The sequence below is a fragment of the Lepeophtheirus salmonis genome, chromosome 10 (genome assembly GCF_016086655.4).
Source record: "Lepeophtheirus salmonis chromosome 10, UVic_Lsal_1.4, whole genome shotgun sequence".
Taxonomy (NCBI): domain Eukaryota; kingdom Metazoa; phylum Arthropoda; class Copepoda; order Siphonostomatoida; family Caligidae; genus Lepeophtheirus; species Lepeophtheirus salmonis.
In genome coordinates this window covers 20846323-20867730 of record NC_052140.2, presented here as the reverse complement: position 1 = coordinate 20867730, position 21408 = coordinate 20846323, and the positions used below count along the sequence as shown (strand labels likewise).

The following is a 21408-nucleotide window of genomic DNA, read 5'->3' as shown; positions in this document are numbered from 1 at the left end:
ATACATAAACCTTGTGTAATTCCAGCTATGTTCAGTCTGATAAAATCTCTCAAAATCTGGAGTGCCGGGCAGCATGTAAACGCATTCAGTTTTGAGGACTGATATGCAGAACTGAACTGAACGGGACTCCAGTTTTGAGTCCGAAATAAGGACGTACACAACTCTATCGTATACTTTGGCCTATACCGTGGCCAGTAAAAAAAGAATTGATAAGTCTAGTGAGGCCTGTATCGACTCAGTTTGGCTACATAAACCAGTACCTTAAATACTGCAATTACATAGGTGATTTGGGGTTCAAATTATAAATATTACCTTGTAGCAACGTCAAATGGACATTGAAAACAAATATTAAGGGTTTTTTTAAAGTAAAATAGTTTTTTAAAAGACAAATTTCCAAATATTTGACTTTCTCCGAAGTTCAGAATGTTCCTGTGTAGTTTTGTACTCTCAAAACTTAAAAAAAACTCTCAAAACCTCTTTATTTGTATTTAAGGTATAATATATATTTAAAACTTTTCTTAGGTTCAGTATATGCCCACAAGCCTTAGCTATCAAGTAAAAAAGTCCGCAGTCTTTGATTGTCTTCAAAATATAGACTTATGAAAATAACAAAACAAAAAAAAAAGTCGAAAACCTTTTATATATATGAAGAATGTTAAATACTGTCTTTCACAAAAAATGTTATGAAAGAAGTTTTCTTATAAAAAAATGTCTATTAATATTCAGGCAAAATTGAAGTTGTCTCCCTACAAAATTATTTTATTTTACACCAGTGTTTTTAAATCTTTTCATCACAGCGGAGACATAGAACATTGATTTGATTTCCTTCGTTAGTCCCAAGCACCCTTTTTCAAAAGCACAATTATCTTATTTTTAAAGCAACAGATGTTCCGACCGGGTATATTTTTCTTTTTAAAATGGCTTCGGCAGAAATACTTATGATTAAGGCTTAAATTGAGTTTCTGAACATCACATTTGAAAGGAGTCACTCGGTTTATTAGTATTAAGGAAGATGACGAAATAGAACTCTTAGTCTCATATATTTTTTTGAGATACGTACAAATAAATGTGGTGACTATCTTGTGGAACCCTTTACGGTGTACTGCGGAGAACAAGGCTCCAACGAGCCCCATTTAGCAACCCATCCCTATGCATATAAACTTTTATTTCAAAAGCCTCAAAATTTACATTATGAATGAATGATTCATGAATCCCTCCAGTCCACGGGGGCTTATTTACAAACATTTGTTACAAAAAGCTGTATTGTTTTTATTGATTGATTAATTAATTTAAATTCATTAGCATAGACACCATTTTTGTTTGTTTAATTTAAAAAAAAAAAAACACGAATAAGGATTTTTTTCCAGTTATTTATTTTTAAAACTCCAATTAACAACGCCCCATAAACAGAGAGCAACCATCTGTGAGATTCATGGATTTTTGAGGGACCCCATGTGTGCCTCTTACTATAAAACCCTTGGTTTAAACAAATGCCTAAACAAATTTTGTAGGTACTTAAAATAATAATTAAATATAAATAATCAATCGTCTCTTTTAAAACACAACAAAAAAATGGAACGGCTCATGAATGGAAAAAAAATCACACAAAATAAGAATAGACACATGTGTTGATTTTTTGAAAATTACCTACATACTTCCAAAAGTAGGGGAGACCAGGTAAGATGTTGCTTCTTCAGATATCACCCGAGGTTGAGAAAAGTCACTATACAAATGTTTTATCAGTCCTTATTTATTCGGCTAAGTTCAGTCTTCCGACCGGTCCATTCTGTCCTTGGGTCCAGTGCATAAGACTGTCGGTCCCACGGACGCTCACTACTGGAACTGATTTTTAAAAAAGAAATAAAGTTCAGTGATGTCATCGAGAATTGAGCTTTATCAGTTTTTAGGACTGATATGCATGACTGGGCCCATATTGAATTGGACAGGACTGCAGTTTTGAGTCCTACATAAGGATGGGCAGCCCCATATCTTATACTTAGGGCCTGTAAAAAATGAATAGGACAAGGTTAGTGTAACGACTCTGTTCAATGGGTTTGATTTTTTGAAAATTACCTACTTATAAAAGTCCCAACTCCAAAAGAATTTTCCTCAAAAGTAGTTTGTTCATTTTAGTTTCATTCAACAGTATGTGAAAGATATGAGACAACGTGCGCACCCCTGTATAAAATTTACAATAGAAACAATTGTATACAGAGTGGAGACTCAAAACTTGAAGTCCCCACAAAAAAAAACAGTGATTTTTATTAAATCAAGAAAAAAAACACAACTAAAAATCACATTGTGACATGTTTAAATACGGTTCTAGGATGTTACATCCCAGCCAGTTTCGCCCTGGGAATTTTCGCCGCGCAGAGCCCTCATACATATTTTATAGGATTAAGTACCTTCCACATATAATTTAAGGTTTAAAATGAGTTTATGGAGTTTTTTCCAAGGACGTCCTTTGCTGCATACTCAAAAACGTCTCTGTTACGTTATCCAATAGCCACAAGAAGCTTAGGGCTCAGGTCGACCCTGATCTTAATCAATCTTGAGATATGATGAATAAATAATCTGAAAAGGGTACCTTAGCTAACAAATATTGGAAATTGAATATTTTATATTTCTAAGCAGGGATAAGTCAAAGGTAAACTGATGATGATCGTTGCAAGTCTCATCCTATTTAATTTAAACATTTCATACCAAAATTTTATTCACAAGCAATAAATTATTAGATAGATTCACAGTATATATTACTAAAAAGTGTAAAACCTTCTTTAATAAAAGATTAAAAACTAAGTACAAGAACTATTGACCTCTCCAGTTCCCAGATCTGAATCCCTCGTAGTAAATTAACTGGTGGAAGTAGAATCATAGGCCTCCAGAATCCAAGACCCAAAAGTTAAGGCCCTAAAGTTGTATGTCAATGATTAGTGGGATGCCATGTTAGAGGACTACATCAAAATTACCTACAGAAAATCCCACTTCTGAAACTTTTGTTGGTGCTTGAGCCTTCCACCCACAAAAAAAAAAAAAAAAAAGAAGAAGAAGAAATAGTCCAACAATTGATGAGAGTGATGGGATTGGCTAGCTTACAAATTATCTTTCGTTGTTTTCTTCCTTTGGATGAAAATTTGATAATAATCTGTTGACTGATATTACAATGATAATTAAATGAGCTAATTCGTAGCTGTGAAAGTAAGGGGCTGTTTAACATCTGACACGACTTGCCTCCAGATGTACAGCGCTTGTATCGCAGCAAAACTCAATAGGATTTTACAAAATCATTACGACTGAAAATTAAGCTCAAATCAGAGTTTACATCACAAAATAATGGTGCCACAGAGTAGTTTGAATTTTTAGACATAAATTCGACTTCCTCTTGGTGTTTAAAATTTGAGATCCTGTCAGGTTTATTAGGGTTAAAGAGGGTAACCTAGTGGCTATTATTGTACATCAAACAGTCCCTACATACCAAGTTGACTATATATAAAGGTGAGGTAGCAAGGAAATTCTACGTTTGTGTGTTTTTTTTCATACATAGGTATATGAATAATGAATATTAATTTGTAAATTCGTCAATCGTCTAAGGTTTCTTAGATTAGCACTTGCGTTCTTCAGTTTGAACTTTTTATTCAGGTTATTTACTCCAATTTTTCTGCTTGTTTTCACAAAGGATATAATGACTTCTTTAGGCCAGTTAGGATATAATTCAAGTAGATGATTATGCAGCCTTTCAAATACGTTTGGGTTTTTGTCAATTGCATCTTCATGGTTACAATGTTAAGTATTGAAATGTTTTCCAGACAATGACAAAATTTTAAAAACTCACATGAGGGTATCGTAAGATTTTTTGAGTCTGAAAATAGTGAAAAATAACCGATTTGATAAAAAAAAAAATAATAATAATAGACTCTCTAGGGATATTTAGTTTTTCTTCGGCATAATTGTTATAACATTCAAAATGTTTTACAAAAATATTACGTTGATAGATGAAAAAACTCAGGTGTGATCTCAAGGAAGCTTTTAAGCATAAAAATTGGTTTCTAGTAGGAATGTATCCGTCTCAAAGTTTCGCCGTCCGGTTCTGTCCTAAATCTTAAGGATGCGCCCGAATCGATCGCAATAGCCGTACAACATATTGAATGTGCTTTGCTAAATGAGGATGTTATAGATATCAGCCAGTAAAGTCATAATCAATCAATATTGAATAGGACTTCTCTCTCGGGATCCCGTTACACCCATTCCCTGAGAAATTCTGTATTTACGTATTTCATCACATAAATTTCATTTGATACCATAAAATTTACCAAAAGTGAGCTAGTTTATCAATACTATGAGCCTTTAATGATAGTATGGCATACTATCTGATTATGGAATTTAAGAAAGCTGGACTTGTGGGCTCTAAAAACAATCTGCTTACTATCTTCTATATTAATGAAGCCAATTTTATTTGCTTGAATGAAAATAAAACATTTTGGATCTACGACACAACAATTTAGTCATATTAATGAAAAAACGCAGTCAATTTGCATGTAGCATCAAGGGGTATTGCTTATATTGCTTCCTGATGTATACAATATTCATACTTTGATCTAAGAATAAATAGGTAGTCGTATTTTTGAAACAATGCAGGCGTTTCACATGTAGTATGGAACGTGTATAGAGGGAGCATTTTTTTTTGTTATATAAAATAAAAAATACAGATTGAGAAAGGTAATGAAGTATAGCAACGATCGAGAGTAGGAAAAGCACTAGAGCACTCTAGAGACTAAACAAACCCCTCTAATTGGGTCTACTCATGAAAAATGGAGTGTAAGACTGAGGATTTCTTGGGGTATTATCTTCTATACACTTAATGCAACATTTGTCTTTTAACCGACGCTGAATTACACCGGGCAATGACAAGTACTGCCGCACGTATGAGATAATATAGCCCCATCGCTCCAACCTCCAAGAACATGAGAGTCGAGAATATATCAAGTGTAAAGAAGGGATTTGTGTAAAGAAAAAACTAAGTTTAGCGAGTAGTATAAGAAAAGGGTTGTTGCGTGTGCTCTTTTTCCTATTTTTTTCATTATTTAATAAGTTTAATTTGTGTTAAATTATCCTTCTGAAGTAAGCATTCTCGCCTTCTTTTGTATAAATTGCTCTAAAAATGCATAGATTAATAAAAGATATTAATTTAAATATAACTAAAATATTTTACCTGCATTCCTACTATTTTACATTTAGAAAGTTATCTCCTTTATCGCAGTAGTTATTTTTCTAAAATCTCCCCCCACCCTCCATTCATAACACAGGTCTTAATTTAGTAATACAATGTCTCGCGTCTGCCTCCTCCTCTCCTCTTACAAAAATCCCATCTCTAATTATGTGTAGAAATAGCTTCAAATTTATTATTTCTTTTTAAAATAATGAATTGAAATTCATAGTATTTATCGTGCACTAATGGGAATTTCACCAATTTTAATTTCTTTCATAGGAAATAGAGAATCCAATATTCATAAAATAAAATAAAAAAACAATACTTCAATTAGGGCTAAATGAACAATGACAGCAAAACTATTTACAGGTTTGAAAGACTCTTGAGTTTATACAAAACTAATTCAAATGCTAAACTCTGGTTCTATACCATAAAATTAATGTACATAATGTTCTGTAGAGGGCGTTTTAAAATTGATGAGGTTATCGTATATTCACGTATTTTAAAGATACTGGGAGTTGTACTAAAGTAAGGTTAAAGGTTTTGAAGGAATGATATCAGAGAAAACGTAATTCAAAATAATTTGTGTCTAATTTAAAATAAATAAGGAATCGATGAGACCTACTGGATGGAACGGATTTGAAGCCCCATATGAGAGACAGCCACAATCCTAGTTATTAGTAGAATGCTTTGGAGAGTGAGTTGTCAAGACAGAAAATGCAGATAATTTCAAGTTGTTCCTTTTTCTCCTTGAAAAAAGTGGTTAAAGAATAAAATATATAATTTTATTTCTCGTGAAAAGAGCAACCCACATACTTTAAAAACTAGGTACTCGGTTGGTTTTGGTTGTATTATATATATAATATATGTATTCGGTGTACTTTGGAGTTTAACTTATGGAAACCATGTGGCATTTGCAAAAGTACGTTTTTACCGGGAACATCAAACATAAACAATGGTCATAAACTTTAGATTAGAGTGTTTCCCTGGGAATCGCAACTTAAAATTTGGAAAGTTTTCATTGACTTACTAAGTATTTTATAGATTTCCACCCCCCTCCCCCTCCCCTTATATAAACCTGAAGAGCATTAAAAACAAACAAATCGTATTAAAACAATTTTCTTCATCAGATCAAGGGTAACTGAGACAGAGGGCAAAACAAATCCTGTGTCATCGCTTCCTGACGAGATCTCCCTCATCGTCCCCTACTCCAAGGATCTCAATACCAAAATAAAAAAACTGAAGGACTATAACAAGAGCCTTGAGAGGAAAGCTGGAAGTAGTGAACACCCCTGGAAAAGGACAGCGGACTTCCTGCCTGACATCTCCATGGCCACTGAGAACTCGTCCTTAAACAACATAAGGAACATTGCTGAAAAGCTCAACTTTCCCTGGTTGAAAGGCAACTATGGTCAAAAATTGACTATATGGAGACAACAGATTATAGAAATATCTATTGATAAAAAAAAATTGAAATAATTTTTGAAATTTTTTTAAAATAGCTATGGATTTTTGATTTTTTTTTCTCAAACATTTAATTTTTTGTAAACAGATATGGATTTTTAGAGAAAAGCTATGGATTTTTGATATTTTTTTCAAATAATTTAATATTTTGTAAATAGCTGTGAATTTTTTTTTACGAATAATTTTAATTTTTGAAATTTTTTTCAATACAATTTAGATTTTTTGATTTAAAAAAAATATACATTAATATATAAACTAAGCCCTCCCCCCCCTAAATATAATCCTGTAGACGCCCCTGCCTTATAATGGCCAAAATCAATCATGCTTGCGTTTAGACGATAACGCTCTAATATAACGATTTAATTTGTCAGTCAACATGCTTTATTGGGAATAGAAGGTAAAAGAAGGGGCTTCACGGGACCAGATGTTGAATGAACGACACAAAGGAAGGAAGGTAAAGACATTAAGTTTTCAACATCACCTTCATCTTTCCTTATTGGGTGGAGTAGTTAAGTCAGTTAGTCCTAGGCAAGTACTTAGATGGAGATAGAAACAGAGAGCGAGAAAAACAGAGATCGTTAAAAGTAGAAGCTCTGGGTTGTTACTTATCATTCCTGTTATTTTTGTTGTAAGTGGATCGATCCTTAATGATGATGAGAGACTTCATAAACAATTATCAGTGTCTTCATTTGATGTTATTCCTCCACCCACAACATTTCAAAGCAAAACATATAACAAAATAAGTTATTCCACATGACGTAAGAATTATTGATGTTCTACATTTTTCGGAAAATGTACAACCACGTTTTAGAGCAATTAATAGTGTAATATTTTATGTCAAAATCGGACCAACAAATAAAAGGAATTAAACCTTACTCTCTATCAAAAATATATCCATCTATTGCATAGCTTTTTTATACGTAGTTGACTACTATATATTTCTGGCCAAACAATGAAAAAACAAATAATTGCTTTTTGATAACTTCTCCATGAAGATCAATACACTTATGAATAAAATCAGGGCATCCACAGGATTATATATACATACATTCCCCCCCTAAAATTAAACATTTTCGAAACTTTTTTTCAAAAATCCTAGCTCATCACAAAAATTTTCAAATATTAAATTTTGTCCAAAAAAATTCTAAAATGCACAGTTATTCACAAAAAATTTGAAAAATTTACAGCTGTTAACAAAAAATTAAATTTTTTAGAATTTTTTTCAAAATTTCATAGCTATGCACAGAAAATTCATTTTTTTTGGAGACAAATTTTACAAAAAGAAATTTTCTGAAAAAAACTTGAAGAATAATATTTCAAATATTAAATTTTTGAAAAAAATATTTACAAAATACACAGCTTTTTTTTCAAAAAAAATTAAGTATTTAGAAAACAATTTCACAATTAAAATTAACTATTAAAAAAAAATTAAAAAATCCATAGCTTTTCTCAAAAAAATTAAAATGATTAAAAATGAACAAAAATTTCTTAATAGGAGTTGGGGACTACAGCCTACATGTGGACGCCTCAGTAAAACTGCTGACCTCATGATTTATTTTTTGATGTATGGGAATACATCAAAAAATGTACGGAGAATGACACATCATTTCAATTTTTTGACTAGCCAAAAAGCTCTTTGTTTGAGTCGAAGAGTGAGCTCTTGCATTTTCATGAGGAAGAATGCTTCGCCTATTCTTCTGAGTTTTTTGGGGGAAATTTCTTGTATGGCCGTATACCATTTATAATTAACTATTCGGCGACGCTCTGCCACTGAAGCTACGTGACCTGTCAAACCAAAAAAAAAAAAAAAAAACAACCATTTGCATTGATATGCTTCTTCCACGAACAATTTTTGTTGGATTTGACTCATGTTCAAAGATCCATACAGTCAATTGCAGTTTTCTTTTAGGCTCATATGCACAGATCCACGTTTCGTCACCTGTGTAAATATTATAACCAGCTTTTGATGCACCTCTAACAATTTTTTTTCAGCATTTCCGGGCCATTTTCAGTACATATTACTTTGATTTTATTCAAATATCACTGTTTATAATTGATATACAGTCATGTTCAATGCATATGTTTGTTTTTTTAAATTTCTATGCACATTGGTTGAAGTTTCATTCATATTTATTGTTCAAGTATATAATATACCATTAATTATGATACAAGTTCTGACGTCAGAATCAACTATCTATTGCTCCTTGAATGTTGAAATTGATGTATTGAACTTTATTTCCTTTCCTTATCATTTCTAGTCTAAATTATTAGTTATATAGTAGTCTGTGACATTTTTATTAAAGGATGAAGTAATGAGAAAAATTTGCGTAACTATAGCAAACACATGGTGTGGATTGGTATTTTGTAATATATACGTTCAGTTGTTGAACTGGATTTCAGTTGTTTAATCCATTACAAAAAAGGTTATAAATTCATCCGGACTGCTCGAATTGTTTTTCTAGCTCTTTATATATTCTCTTTGTGCTGACGTCACATGAAAAAACTCTGTGAATGATGTCATACTTTATATAAGTAAAAGAAGATTGACCTCGTATTTGACAAAGTATCAAAAGAAAGAGATGAGATAAATACTTTTTCAGCTCGATATCTTTTTTCTTTAAATGTCAAGTCGCATAGACTTTTTTAAACGAAACAAATCAGACACTTATTTGACACACATGAGTGACAATGATGGGGGTAGATGATATCAGCTGCAAACATTCACACACAATGGTACATACATAATATCATGAATAGATTCGATCGTTTATATGTCCATTTGAATCCATATTGGATGACAGATCTACTAGTATTGAGACTCGGTCCAAGAACTGAATTTTTTTTAAGACCCTTTTCAAATCGTAAATAATAATTTTTTTCTGATCTCAATCAATTAAACACTTTTACCCCCTATCCTAATTTATGGTTGAAGGAAAATTGCACAAGAGAAAATTGCCAGTGGAAAATTGTCATTAGGGAAAATTACTCTGGAGGAAGTTGCCCGTGTGTGAAATTGTCATCGGGAAAATTTCCCGTCACTTATTGACATAATCATAATAATACTTTTTTTTTCAATGACAGAGCCACCAAGTAGATTAAAAACCAACGTCTCCACTTCGTAAAGCATTTAGGCTCCCTCCAAATACTTAAAAAGGAATCCTAGGCTCATGATTTATTTAAAACTACGACAGGGACATCATGCAGGTTAAAAACTACCGCATCCACTTAAAAAATCAGGTCACCTAGCAAGTTAAAAAACATCCACCAGAGGGAAATTATCCTAAACACAATTTTTCCACAACGGCAATTTTCTACAAGGAAATTTTTCGTTCACGCTAACTTATGAGTTGTGCAAATAGGATTTACCCAACACATCTAACTTGATATGACGTTGTTGTGCGGATTTGAAACACAACTGACGTCATCAACAATTCATTTATATAATTACTCTAGACCAATTTTATATGAAACAGACGCAGACTATTTCTTTTTAAATTGGTACAGATCAAAGTTCTTTAAAGGACTGAATTAGTATAGTACTTTAAAATGATAATGGTCTCAGACCGGTCTAGGATGCTTGGACCGAACCCCTACAATACTATGGTATATAAAAGACTGGGATGAAGGTTGAGTGATATATATTTTGTATTGGTTTTTGTTGCCAGATATCGATTTGTCTATTTCTTTTCCTCTTATCAGTGTTTTGACATGTCGTTATCTTGTTTGAATCTTGGAACATATTGTGCAAAAGGCAACAGAAAAAGAGGCCCAAAATCAGTTGTTAGTCATTCAATTCCTCCCAATTATGTAATAATATACTTTAATAGTTATTGGGTACCATTAAGAATGATCTTAAAATGCACCAAAAAAATAAAATATGCAAAAAATGAATTATAGAACTAATCGAAAAGGGAAGAATAATATTTTATATTAGGGAGTGCGATAAATGACTCCAAAGGAAATTGAAGATAAACAGATGAGTCTTAGAATGTATTTTCATTACGGATGAAGTTGTACCATATTTCTAATTGTATAACTAATGTGTCATGAAAGCATTAGTGTTGGGTTTCGGTCTTGTAAATCCTATACCGGTCTGAGGCTGTTCCGTACAACAAAAAAACCTCGGTCTGGACCGGTCTCATATAAAAATTTGTTCTAAATAGATCCAAAGGAAAAGTTGGGTCGAGTTGTATCCCAAAAAAAATTATGTCTAGACCGATTTTACAGATAAATTGTTTATAACATAACGTTATATTTTTTTTCAAGTACAATGACGTTATACGAAATTTAAAACAGGGATAGTTTTGATTAATTTGAATTCCACCGTCTCTTATATGTATGTAGTATTTTTTTTAGAAACTATCGTGTACTTTTGAGATTTCTTTGAAAACAATTATTGACGGTTGATCTAAAAATAAAAATAAATGTACTCATAATATGAAACCAAAAAAAATATCTCCATAAATTGAGACCAGGTAAAAATCGTTCATAAAGTGATACTGAATCAAAATAGGTATACAAAGTGAGACAAAAAAAAAATCGGTCCACGGTCTGGACCGAAAAATCGGTCCAAATCGGTCTAGAAAAAATCACTTAAGACATAACCGAATAAAAAAAAATTTGTGCTGCGCCGTCTTGAACTTTGTTTATCCAAGTAAGAGGGCAAGGCCCGCAGGGCCCTGCTAGTCAGATATATAATAAAACTGAGCAATATAGGGGATATAGTTTTTATCGACTGTAAGGTTAAACACCTTTTAGGTGCTATCCCATTTTGACATACAATACTTCACTATTTTTCTTAATATGAATGAAACAAGGGTTTTATAGCTTAGTTTTTTAGACCCCCAAAGGTCAACAAAAATGCTAATTTATCCTAACACAAACTTGAATCCACGACGAACTCAAATTGGAGGTAAAACTCCAAACATGACCACCTTTAGATTATTGTCCTTACACAAACTAAACCGAACTCGTAAATTAGTATATTGCCTTTGCACGAACTCGACCCAACTCGAAAACTTGGACTAGAATCCCACACCAATATGAACAAATTTTGAACGTCCTTTGATTAGATTAAGTACATCAAACGTGGACCAAAAGTGAAGTTGAGCAATTCCTAATGTATCTCACATTGTTACGTTTATACTGAGTTAAAAAATTTCAACATCTGTTTGTATTATTCTGTAAATGTTATTTTACTGGTTGGGATGTGTAGGCTTGAATTACGGAAATAATCAATTAACTAATAAGTAAATAAATGATGTGGATGATGATAGCGTCTAAGTATCTACTATGTAAGCAACTTTTCTAATACCTTTTTGGAGGTCATTAAAAAAGTCAAGAAAAAAAAAGGAAAAGTTATTAGTTTTGTGTCTCTGTTTACAAAAATTCAAATATAAAATTGTTAAATTGTCTTTTGCTCAATGTTCTTGTTGTAAAAAGAAGATTGGTTTATAATGCAGAGGCTGCTTAACAGGTAGGATATAAATAGTGATAGGAAGGGTCGTGAACCCAGGTCTGAAGTACCTTGTATTATACGAAAAACCTATATACAAAACGTTTACGGATTCTCGAATTTTTACAGATCTTAAAAAAGATCAAAGGGATTTTCTTGGATCTTAAAAAAGATTGGAGGGATTCTTTGGATATTACAAAGCCAAAAGTATTGCTTAATCCTAGTTTAAAAAACCTAGATAACACAAAATTATACAATTTATTTTGTTGTCAGCTGTCGACTACTTCGTCTCACTTGATCTACTTTTACTCCGCTTCCAAAAAGACAAGAATACATTTTCTTGTTGATCTCTATTAGTCTTTCCATATATTAGGTTAAGTAAATGTTCTAAACGTTTTTTGCTAGATGTTTTTAGTGAGCTATATCTCATGATTGAGTCATTGCACCAAAAAAAAGAAGCTTAAAAGATAAGCGTCCACGTAATAAAGATCATTTACAGTTTTTTGTTTGGTGAAGTTAGTTGTGTGGTAGAGCGTTCCAAAATCGAAGTGAAAAAGAGATAAGTCTATACATTCTTCAGTATCACTGCTACCAAGGTGAGAAGGAGGAGCAGGCGGTCAAAAAAATCGTGTTGTTTGTGGACTATCAATTGCAACAGGAAAGCCGTGTTTCCAACAATACCATTCTGGTAATATAGACGTCAAAAATGTCGATATGATCATGGAAATTGTCGATTAGCAAGATAACTGTTTGAAATCATCTAAATCAGATAATCCTAACTATGTTCATTTAGGTTCTAAGAGAATTTGCCTTGAAAATATTTGCCTTTTACGTTTTTGTCTTGTCCACTTTCACCTTGATAATTTTTTTACCTTAGGAATACTTCTTAGTTGTATATTTGTTTCGAATTTTTACCGTTGTATTCCAGCTTTGATAAATTAGAAACAAAAGGGTAAACAAGCGAGACAATAACAGTTCTTCAAACTTTAATTAATTACATAAAAATGATACGTAGGTTTCAAGGCATTGCGAAGGAATCACGGAATGATTCTGCTACATTCAGTTGCAAAGAATCATTATCATTCATAAAATGCCATGAAGATATATTGAAACCTCTACTTATATCAAGGATTGTACTGGAGGCATAGATTATTATTCAAGGCGAAAACGTTGTACGGCAAAAAAGTATAAGGGGAAAACGCCTCAAGGGGGAAAGCACCTCAAGAAGAAATTGTAATGGGTGAAACCGTCTCAAGGCAGAAGCATCACAAGGCGAATACAAACAAGGCAAAAACGTAAAAAGGCAAAAATGTTCAAGGTGAACCCTCCTGACACGGTGTATTTTATTATAAAAATAAGGAAACAAACGCTCAGAACTTTTTACTTAATTTATTGTACACATCCATATATTGGCCGTTTTATTAATTCTATTAAGAAAATTGGCTATCAATTACAAATAGAAATGTTTAGCTACGCTTATAATAAAATATTACTTGATAATATTAAAATACAAGGGCGTTCACAGGATTACATTTTGGAGTGGGCATGGTTTTGAAAAAAAAAAAATCAATATTAAATTTAAAAACCAAATATTAAATTTAAAAACCAAAAATCAAATATTAAATTTAAAAACCAAAAATCAAATAATAAATTTAAAAACAAAAATCAAATATTTAATTTAAAAATTTATATATATTCAAAAATCTACAGCTGTTCCCAAAAAATTTCAAAAAATAAATTTTTGAAGAAAAATTTCAAAAATCCACTACTTTTCACAATAATTTTTTTTATTTTTTTTTAAAAATTCGGAAAATTAAATTTCAAATATTACATTTTTTTGTAAAAAAATTCCAAAGTTCTTAGCTATTTAAATGAACTAAATTTTCTTGGAAAAAATTACAAAAATTAAATTTTTGAAGAAAAATTTCAAAAATACATTACTAATTACAGAAAATTATTTTTTAGAGAAAAGTTTGAAAAATTAAATTTTGAAGTAAAAACAAAAACAATTTTCCCCTGTAATACAGTACCGGATAAAATACTATGTTGGATTGTAATAATATGAATATTTGTGGAGAAATAATGGGACAATGATAGTCTTGGAGCACTTTAAAAATAAATTTCATTTGGCATGATTGACTTATTTGGATAACTACCATATGATTTCTGGCCTTTTTTCTGTTTTATTATTTGATGAAGGGTTGCGTGATACAAAAAGGTAAGGACGTGATATGAAACGTAACATCTCCATTTATCTTTTTTTTTCACGGACTCGCTATCTCTATTATATCACGCAACCTTTCATCCTAAAATTATTATAAAATAGACCCAAAATCAGCCATTACTCAATAGTTGTAGATAATTGTTGAAAAGTTAAAAGGAGCTCATTGTAATTCCACCAATCAACAGTCAGAAGATTGACTTGGAGAAAATAATCAACAAAATTGACGGCTGACAAGGAAATAGACTGGTTATTTTGGGTGTTAGTGAGGTAATGGAGTCCTTCCTGTGGTTATTAGTTCACATCCATTTAATATTTGAAATTAAATTTTTGAACAACTGTAAATGTTGTAATTTTTTTGTGAAAAACTATGGATTTTGAAATTATTTTAAAGATAATTTAATATTTGAAATTTATTTTTCGAAATTGTTACTGAACAGCAGTGTAGTTTTGAAAACCTTTTCCAAAAAAATTATTTGTTTTTGAGCAGCTATGGATTTTTTAATCTTTTTCCCGAAAAAATTAATTTTTAGTGAAGAGCTAATGATTTTTGAACTTTTTTGTGAATAACTGTGGATTTTGAAATGTTTTTTAATAAATTTAATATTTTCCGAAAAAATTAATTTTGTGAAAACAGCTGTGGATTTTGAAAAAAAAAACCCACTTTTTTTTTGTGAACACCTCTGGGTTTTTTTAATTTTTTCCCAAAACACTAATTGTTAGTGAAGAGTTATAGATGTTGAATTTTTTGGTGAATAACTGTGGTTTTTGAAATTATTTTATACAAAATTATTATTTGAGATTTATTTTTTGAAATTTCTTTCCTAAAAAAAAAAAATTTGTGGCAATGGATTTTTGAGAACTTTTCTCAAAAAATATATTTGTTTTTGAACAACTATGGATTTTTAATATTTTTTACCAAAAAAACTAACTTTTAGTGAAAAGCTATATATTTTTGAGTTTTTTTTATGAATAACTATAGATTTAGAAATTATTTTATACAAAATATATTATTTGAAATATATTTTTTGAAATAATTTGTTTTTGAACGGCAGTGTATTTTTGAAAATCTTTTTCAAAATTTTTTTTGTTTTTCAACAGGTTTTGATTTTTTAAATTTTTTTCCAAAAAAATTAGTTTTTAGTGAAGAACTATAGATTTTTGAATTTTTTTGTAAAAACTGTGTAACTTGAAATGTTTTTCAAAAAATTTAATATTTGTAATTTTTTTCCAAAAAAATAATTTTATTTGAACCGCTGTGAATTTAAAAAGATCGAACCGAAAAAGAATCGTTCTCGGTCCCAGTCTCAACACCAATATGTAAAATTGTTAAATTTTGTATGCTGAATTTAATTCTGTCAAAAGGAAAAAAATGCTTTATAATATTCACTATTCTTCATTTGTGTTTATATGTATATATATAATATTTTTCAGAAAGTGGGGAACAGCCTCCTCTTTGGTCTTTCTTTTCCTTTACTTTACATGCATTGTTTGATCGATACTGTTTTTATTTTCAAACTTACCTTAGTCTGACAGTATAACATTTTCAGCCACTCTGGCAAGAAGTAGTGTATATAAACGGCCACAGAAAATACTATAATAGAAAGAGAGTTAAATTATCACCACCGTTCTAACTCCTCTTGGTTTGATGATGTCCTTCTTTTTGTGATATCCCTCAACCGTATTCATTTCTTTGGGTAAGGGATTCAAAATAATATTTGATTCAATTCATTTTCCGTCAAGAAGTTTTTCTTTTTTCAAAAAATTACATATTAATTAGAGTGTAACTAAGCCAATCACCCCCGTTTTTGATAGTAAGACATAAATAAATTTCATCAAGAACCACCTACTCGAGTATTTTTATTATAAAAATATATAGTTTCTCAAAATGTCCTCCTTCTGTTACCACCAGTCTGGGACTAAAGGCCATAAACACTTCAAAATATAGCCATCGGACATATTTACTCACTCCTTCTCAACGAAGGGCTTCAGAAACTAAAATTGGGAATAGAACTTTTGCAACCCTTGCTTTCTACGAAGCCCCGTGTCGAGCAGTCCGATGTAGAAAGGAAATACAAGTTTGAAGTGGTAGAAATCGCTGAGGTTCACCTTGCACCAATTTGTTATCGCCAAATGCTGAGTCTTGATACCAACGATAATCCCCTTTGCCATACCAGAGCTTTGCACCCTCTTTCATCGCCTCCTGGTCCCCAATTTCAAAGACCATGCGGATCAAGAAATCTTTTATAACAATCTTGCTGTTTTCTTCACTTTCTGGAAAGGCTTTCAGCCTCCTGACAGCAAACTCAACAGAGCAAGTCACGATGTCTTCGAACTTCTTTATAGAGTAATGGGTATGGAAAAGATCTGTTGTTTTTTATCCTTCAGGCTCGTTGTTTGTTGACGTATTCCAACCAATAATATGGGGTATGAAAGCTGATAAATTTAGGAGCAATTTGTTTTTTTATGCCAACAGCTACAGCAAGTGGTAATGGCTTTATGTAGCTCTAATGACGCGTTATGATTTGCTTACGCATACTTTATTATATATATAGAGTGACCATGTATCGCCCTTCTTCCTCCGGACATACTTTCTGGACACTATTTTATATAATATTTGAATGAAATGTCCATTTTTTTGTAGGAGGGGAAATGTTGGAGATCGGCGTTATTCGTTACTAATATACAAATTTGTATAAAAAAAAGAAAAAAAAAAATAAAATATAATGTAAGGTCACCCTGAAATGTCCTATTTTTACATTTTGACACAATACTTTTTTTAAATAAATAAACCGTAATATATTTGAGACCCTAGTGCCCAGGAACAATCTAGATTCTGAGCAAAATTTGCATTCACATACAAAATGATCCAGAGTTGGTCACGACCAGTGGAGCCACTTACAAGCGTATTAGCAGTGAAAAATCCTGTGTATTTTGGTGTTAACTCCGCAACAAATCCTTAGGGTGTACTCTCCGTCTTTTATAAATACACACGAATGTTCAATCAGATTTTGAATTTAGTGGAACGCAGTGGGAAAAAAAATCCACTCTTCACTAATTAAATCATAATGATACCAGCTGAAACAACATAATTTTTCAAATTATCAATCCTACATACGTTTTCTTTTTACATCTTGATTATGGAATGTCAGTTTTTTGTAGAAGAAAGAAACAGTTGAAAATCGACTGATATTAATAAATGTGTATTAAGAATGTATATGTATTCTAACATGGTGACCAACTGTACACTTTCTACAATTGTGTATATTTTGCAGAAATAAAAATATGATCACTCCATCATATTTATAACCATTTGATAGTGATTGATGGACTAAATATTCGGAATAGGGCCAAAATTCAATAATAATTTAGGTATATTATATAATTTCCATCACGGATAAACATATAGCGTTTTCACTGACGTCATAAATTGCATCATAATTGAAGGAAATACCATCTTTTGTGATCTAAATTGATATTTTTTACTACATAGAATGAACAAATTTCCAATAAATCGTGAATAAAACTCCGTCAAATGGTTTTATAATAAAATAAACTTAACAACGCCATTGAATACTCCTTCATGCCAATGATAAACAGTGAACCAGGAATTGAAAAACCACAATTTGTCATTCACAACAACATTTTATAAATAGAAAACATTGTGCTCATAAATTTACAGATGTTAATAAGTCAAATTATATATTTAGCCTAGTTCTAATTAGCTTCAAAAATGCAGTGAAGAAGGAACTAATTTTGTTTCCTTGGAGTACCCGCTACTTGGAAAATGTTACTAAGGGTTCAGGGCACCAGAAAGGTTTGAGAACCACTCCATTAGAGTGATATATTTTGGATAGACATTAATGTTAAAGACCATTTAATTTATTGGTCCCATTTTGACAACCAATAGACCACTAATTTCCTTTATATTAATGAAAAAAGGGCAGTTATTCTTATAAAACTTGATTGTTGATGCCTTCCCCAAAATGGCCGAATTTCATGACGTCACGTGAAAACTCATCTTCCTATTTTTCTAAAAAAATTGCAATGAAAAAGCTCAATTAAATACACTTATTATTTTTAAATATTAGAGTACATATACTTTGTTCGTCAACATAAAAATAGTATTTATAAAATATGACAAACAGAAAAAGATTACCTAATTATTATTTTTTTTTACTTCATCAGTCCATACAGCCTATTAAATCATAAACATATTGGGGTCAGTTATGGAATATATATTCAAATTTCTGGGAGGATTTTATTTTAGAGGGAAATTTGAATGTGACACTCTCAAAGAACCTCGTCACTTTTTCCTTGCCTTATTTATATACATATATATGTATATAAATAAGGCAAGTAGTAGAAAAGTCCAAGGTCAAAAAATCCAATAAAAGTTTCTACACAGCACACTGGATATATCATTTAAAATTCATAAAACCTCTTCCTCTATTTTCAAAATTAATCCGTGAATGTTCACGAGGCTAATTCATTTGTCAGAACTGTAGGATTTTTTGAAATTATATTCCTTGTTCATATATAAGGAAAAAAATTTTTTTTTTTTTTAATGTTACATAATGTTTATGTTATGAATACATAATAGAAGCACGGAATGAGAAAACGGAGTTAAGATCCCGGAACTCTATCTTGCAGGGATGAGTGTGGAAGAGACTGTTTGCTAATGTGCGTATCCAGACTCAATGTGTATGCAGTCCGGAGTAGAATGAAGGACGAGAATAGCATGGAGGTGGAAAAAAGACCGTTCTTGATCTAGCATTAACTAAGGACCTTTAGGAGGTAGTAGACCCAACAAAGTCAATGAGAGCTCATGCAACAGTGAGGAACATTCCATGTGTAAAGACAGCATTTACAGATTGATATGTGGCGCCCTGCAGGACAGGGCCACTACTGTACACAAGATAAAAGTGATCCAGAACTTTCTCAAGAATAATATGGACTAGGTGGATTAGAATCCAAGGAGATGTGACCCTCATACAGCCCAGATTTGAGCACATTGGACTTTACCTTCTTGCTTAACACTGAACGTAATTCCTCTAAAATTCGTCATCCTAATATCTACGCCTTGAGGGCCTCGATTGACGACTACTGGAGCACTAGAATTACGAATTAATTAGAATTGCTATAATTAATTGTTCGAGTATTAGAATTACTCCATAAAAAAATAAAATAATAATAACACGTCTAGGGGCTCCACAGTGATCAAAAGGTTTGAGAATATTTCATTGACATATTTGAGTCAGTTACAGGCACATAGTTCAAATTTGCCTTAAGATACCCAAGTCTATAGCTTACAAACTTTATTTTATTTACAACATTTATATTGCCTCCGATATGGACCCTTTCAAACATAAAGTCTGTCAATTACTCATTCATTGATTGTGACGATTATTTTTGGCTACTTTAAGTACAATTTACGACACGCACAAAGCGTTAATAAGAATAATCAAAGAAGATTACAAAATTACTCGTGTATTTAGACCAAATGCGCAGATTAGACGTTGTTTCTTGTTTTGGTGGCTATTCAGAAGTGTTTGGCCTCAGTTTAAAAAAAATATATCGATCAATGATGTATTTATTCCACAATGTTGGAAAAGGAATAGTGTTCTTGTTGCGATCCGTGCTGGATGAGACAATTTAGAGATTGCAAACTTCTTAACCCTGAACAGGTCCTTTGTTTGGAGAGTCAGGAAGGACCTGGAAGATTCTGGAGGGGATTATGGATTAACAGCAAAGTGTGTTGATCTCAAGATGAGGTCAGTCTGCCTGAGGGACGTGATGCAACCATATAACGCCCCCCCCGTGTAGTGGCCTTAAGGTCAATACCAATCGGTACATAAAGGTCCTAGAAGATCATGTCAATCCCTGGATTAAGGAAAGAGCAGCTGGGAGGCCATTTGACTGGCAACAAGACTCTGCTCTAAGCCACAATCCAATTAAAACGTTGACCTGGTTGTCATCATTTTTGTAATTTTGTTGGACCCAGTGTTTAGCCTCCAATCTACCCGGACCTCAATCCCATGGACTTCTTTGTGTTGGGTGCAGTTGAGCGATTAACCAACCGATCCTCCTACAACACAAAATTCGACCTGACGTAGAGGATCTAGGAAGAACTACGTAATCTGCCGTCAAGACCTGCTCCCATTACTGAGGTCAAGTCGAGGCCGTTATTGACGTCAAAGGGGATAATTATTGAATAATTAAAAAAATAAGCAGCTCTCATTTTGGCATTGGTTTTATTAAAATTAAATTATTAGTTAAGGAGAAATTTCTCTTTTTTTTTTAAATCGTATTGGCTGTTGAATAAAGACTGTAAAAGACTGGGAACCTTACAAGAGGAGCTGCCTTTCCGTCAGAGGCCACAAAATCCAAGGACATGGCGGGGGCAGGATGCTTCGTGGTACTAAGTCTCCTCATTGATTCATGAATGTCTCCACAGCTTAAGTTCCTTTCATTCTCCCTGTTCTTCACGAAGTCGACGGTCTTCTTGTTGCAGAAGATGATGATCCGTTTGGCTTAGGCCTTCTTCAGATCATTCAAAATAATCTTGCAACGGAGGAGATGGGGTTTTTCATTGCTGTTGTCAAAAGTGACAAGGATCTTTCCAACTACTTTTTTGATAGCTCTATGGACATTGGGCAGACTGGTGTGCCACCCAGCGATCTCTTACACGGTCCCTCGTGGACTTGAGGGAATTAGTCCAGACTTTTTTCTTTAACTCTTCCGGATCCATCTTGGCCTTTTTGACCGAGCTTTTCTTCCTCTCGGACGTTTCGGACTTGTTGACGGCGTAGACGGTGGTCCTGGAGACCCCCAACTCGTTAGAGACTTCTGCCAGGGGTTTTAAATAGAATGTGATCCACAGTCAATTTCAGGAAAAAAAATTCTAGTCTGTTTTTGTACTGATGCCCCACATATACCCAATTATACCCTTTGCAATGATCAAAAATTTTATCCATCTTTGGCATGCTATTTTTATACTTTTTTATCTTTGGTACCCTGATGCATTTTACATTTTTACGTAGTTATAAATAGGGGACTATT

The 21408-nt window shown here is 32.3% G+C and overlaps 1 protein-coding gene across 4 annotated transcripts in view; it reads left to right on the top strand.

Annotated features, from left to right (window-relative positions):
- LOC121125144 (uncharacterized) overlaps positions 1–21408 on the top strand; it is a 44721-nt gene that overhangs the window by 8892 nt on the left and 14421 nt on the right. For 2 of the 4 annotated variants that reach the window (XM_040720279.2, XM_071891300.1), the window contains exon 1: positions 15881–16043. The exons of the other annotated variants lie outside the window; for them this stretch is intronic. The gene's annotated coding sequence lies outside the window, so the exon portion shown is untranslated. Of the gene's footprint in view, positions 1–15880; positions 16044–21408 lie in introns of those variants that run through there. 4 annotated transcript variants of the gene reach the window in all.